The following is a 4168-nucleotide window of genomic DNA, read 5'->3' as shown; positions in this document are numbered from 1 at the left end:
GGAGGGAGACGCGAGATACGGCTGATACTTGACGATCTGGTGGAGAAAGGTTGTGGAGCCTCCGTTGATATGCCGTTGTAAATGGCTTGATGGAAAGCAGGTGTGTAGTCGGGGAGGGTGCACAGCTGATTGCAGCAGGTGAGTGGAGGTTGAGCCGGGAGCCAGGAGTGACAGCCACCACGCACACACAAACAACACAGACAGGGGGAAACAAACAAACACAAAGGAGACGGCTGGAGCAGTACAGCCACCACAGCGTTACCTAATGCAACTCCACACTACGTCTTACGGTGCCGTGTACCGGAGGGGAGAGAGAGAGAGCAGCGAAGGGGGGGGAGAGAGAAGTAATACGGTTTCCTGATAAAGCTGTGGAGAGTATGTGCCGCAGGGAGGTGGATGCACAACGCACCCAGGAACGAACGCTAGCTCCGGTCCCTCATTTTTTACTGTGGACTCGATGTCCTGACAGGCTGGTATTTGTGCAACCTGCACAAACACAATACTGCACCATGATTACAAATGGTGAAATACAATGTAAAACTACCGAACCGCTCAACTCAACGCAACTACTAACTATACCCGCGGTCAGAGAGCGGAGATGTGTCCCCTGTGTGATGTAATATGACGCGTTTGACGTATGACCTTAAAAAAAAGGTTTTAAAAGCAGAGCTCAAAATTGCTCCTTTCCCTCTGAATTCCTGCCCTTATGTCTCGTAAAACATATCAAATCCTACATTCACTTTTTTAATTGTAATTTTCAAGCAAGTTTAAGCATAAATGTAGAAAAAAAAAAACCTGGAAGATGCTCTTTAAATCAAGTTAAACCTGCAATGAGTAACATTTCTGGCCACTAGGGGGAAGCAGAAACCAGTTTCTATCACACCTATGACCTCCAAGATAGGTTGATATTGTGAATATGATTGCGAACAAATGACTTATTTACATATCTAGCACACAGAGCAACATGATTAATCATTAGGAGACTTCTTGTTGTGTCCACCTGATGAATATGAGTCCAGTATATCCACCAGCTCCTAAAGGGCTAAACATAGAATCTCACCAATTTCCCCAAATATTTTTCTTCTGGTGTAAACTGACCTGAGTCTGGCCTCGAGCAGAGAGTCTGCAGAGCTCATCCCCGACAGAGACCACGGTGCGTTCAGGGTTCTGCTCTGAGTCAGGAAACTCTCCAACTCGTCTTCATCCCTACGGTCACATCACAACACAGGACAAAAATTAAGCTCTTTTTTTCACCAGAAGAAACTAAAAAGGATGGAGTCATGGAGAACAAGTAAAGACAAATGTAGACTATTTTTTAAATCAAGCTGACAGTGTTCAAATTAATTTTCTGTGTTTAGTTTATATAGAAAACATCAAATAAAGGTGGAGTGTGTTATCGTAACGAAGGGGAACAATGGAGGGTTTTCTTTGGTTCATTTTTGTAGCTTTTCAGCAGCGTGTGTGAGAGTTTTTCAGGTGAACGTACCTGACAGGAAGTGATGTGGCAAAGTGAAGGAGGGCCAACAGCAGGAACAACTGAGTCACACTGATGGACGGCATCATGAGGACGATGAAGATGAGGATGATGATGATTTCCTGAGGAGACAAAACAAATGTTCAAACCTCTAAACTGAAAAACACATCCTTTTGGTTTGGCTGTATGTGCCCTGGAGATGTGTTGTACTGCAGCATTGAAATATATTTTAGAAAAAAGGTTGTCCCTGTTTGGTTTGGGAAAAGCTCTCTTTCTTGAAATCATAGCGTGGTTACTCAAGATAATCCACATTTTGTTGTGAGCATTTTCATGTATAGGAACTAGTCTCTTTCTTCTATACTGTATGTTATGCTATAATAATTCTACTCCACCTTTGTTTAGCACTAGATACTTCAATTTAGTTTCAGATTTTCAGCAATACGAAATGTCTTAAAAAAACATTGACATACAACGTTAGGATATCCAGCTGCAGTGTGTAAAGTCATTGAAATGAGCTCCACCTTAACCAGCTGTGATGAACATATAAATGCATCAATGAATATAATAAAAGCATTTAATATGAGATTCTGAAATGGGCCATTATGCTTAACGAGTACCTATATTTTAATGCTAATACTTTTTAACTTGTACTTAAGTTAGATTTTGAATGCAGGACTTTTACTCAAGCATTTTTAGAATTTTCCAATCGCATAAATTTGGGTTAAGTATGGCTTCATTAATTTCGGTTTAATGTTAGGGACCTTATTCTACAGCTTCGATTATCACTATTGACTGTACCATTTCACATAATGTATCTCCATCCTGTACTTGTATTGTTAAATGTTTGCAAATACAACACATTGAGTTGCCTTTAAGGATGACACTTCCTTCAGTCAAACGGACAGTAGAAACACTTTGAGACATAAACAAGGATAAGAGGATTACAATCCAATAAAAAAAAAACTTTATGCTTCTGAATTCATCCTGAGTTTTGTTTCAGGTCGCTACAGGAAAGAAACAACAGATCAAACCAATGAACGCTTTTAAAATAAGTGTTAAGTTGTGCAGAGACTCACCTGGATGGATCCTGCTCAGAGAGACCAGTAGACTGGACGTTTGGGTCCGAGTCGCCTCCTTTTGTACCGGCTCGGGTATCGAACCTGCGACAGACTTCCCTCTCATTTTACTGCTTCGATTATTTACCGTGTCCACACATCGAGTCAAAGACCTGACTTCCCTGTTTGTTCGCTCCCTGAAATCTTAATGAAATTATTGGGTCTGACTTCCTTAATGAGCTCTAATCACCTGTGAGGGCCGCCTGCTGTTTGCTCACATTAAATAATTATCACGTCCATGCAGAGAATTGATCCACAAACACACTTTTCTATATTTTTACTACTCGGATGTCGGCTTCTGTTTGCTCTGATTACAAATGTTGGGAAGTGACACAATTTAATAACGTCACATGTGGGTCACAAAGGCCCATTTTAAATTAAATGTACTTTTATTTGTGATATTTTGATGTACTTTTATTTGTGATGCTTTAAAGATATTTGGCTGATAAAATGTGGGCTTACAGTAAGTAGGAATTTGACTTCAGGACTCATTTTCTTATATTGTTGAATCAGTACTTTCTTAATTATTCTACTAAAATCAGAACAATCTTTAAAAGCCAGAATGATAAATGTTCTTTAGCTCCAGTCTAAATTTCTAAAACAAACTAAAAACCTAACTACTATCAAACTTCTGCTGGACTACCGAAGACAAAATAGACAAATAGAGAACATTATCTGCAGATGAATCAACAAAACATACTGCAGATTAATAAAAATAAATCTTAAAAACAAAGACTTTATCAGCTAAGGTGTTTTATTGTAAAATAAAAAGAAAGTTGAAAGTTTCAACAAATATATCCAGCGGGAAAAAAGTTTGAAAAAATCTGCAAAAGGCTGCAGTGGTGAGAAATCATTACGGTCTAAAAGCCTTTGCAGACCGTTTACATGCCCTAAAACCTAAATAACACACTACAGGAAAGAGAAAACCCTTAAAAGCATAATAGGAGCACTTTAACCCTCCTGTTGTCTTCGGGTCAAATCTGACCGATTTACTACTTTCATCAATCATACATTTTTTGTTTTACATTCAATTGCATTAATATAAGGCTTTATGATATCCTTCACAGTAGACATTTGAACATATCAAATTGCTGATCACCAGAAAAAAAAATTTTCGGATTTAATTTCGTATTAACACCATATCCCTACATGCATTGAGGCTAAAACATCCAATCAGCGAGCTTAAACCATAGCTGAGGATCTTGGGTAATCAGTTCAGTGCTGTGTATCGCAATGATGCTCGAAATGTCCCTTATAGGCCTACGTCTGTTTTCGGTTATTCTTATTTTGAAATTCAGTTCCTGACGGACGCCAAAAAAGCCAGAGATTATGGAATCAAACAAATAAATAAAAACAAGGATAATTGTGTGTTATTGGTGATTAAATAACAGTGTGTTATTTAGAAAAGAATAACAAATTAGAAGGAAAAAAAGAAAATACAGATTTCAGTATTCTGAGGCTCTGAGCCCCATTTCTTTTCCTCACAGACGACAAAAAAAGGTCCGACATTATACGATTTAAAATAAAAACAATAATCGGAGACCCTGGAAAGAGTCCTGTATGGGGACCCTGGAAAGAG

The 4168-nt window shown here is 38.7% G+C and overlaps 1 long non-coding RNA gene across 1 annotated transcript; it reads right to left on the bottom strand.

The window, feature by feature from the left end:
• Nucleotides 1-1104: 1104 nt before the first annotated feature.
• LOC104951792 (uncharacterized) lies at nt 1105-3061 on the bottom strand. The gene is made up of 3 exons (XR_799054.1): nt 2551-3061; nt 1487-1596; nt 1105-1206 (listed from the first exon to the last, which is right to left on the bottom strand). It is a non-coding gene; the product is annotated as an uncharacterized lncRNA (long non-coding RNA).
• Nucleotides 3062-4168: the final 1107 nt, after the last annotated feature.

This window comes from Notothenia coriiceps, unplaced genomic scaffold (assembly GCF_000735185.1).
Source record: "Notothenia coriiceps isolate Sejong01 unplaced genomic scaffold, NC01 NC01_scaffold00019144, whole genome shotgun sequence".
Lineage (NCBI taxonomy): Eukaryota > Metazoa > Chordata > Actinopteri > Perciformes > Nototheniidae > Notothenia > Notothenia coriiceps.
The sequence above is the reverse complement of the archived record's forward strand: the minus strand, read 5'-3'. Positions and strand labels throughout refer to the sequence as shown.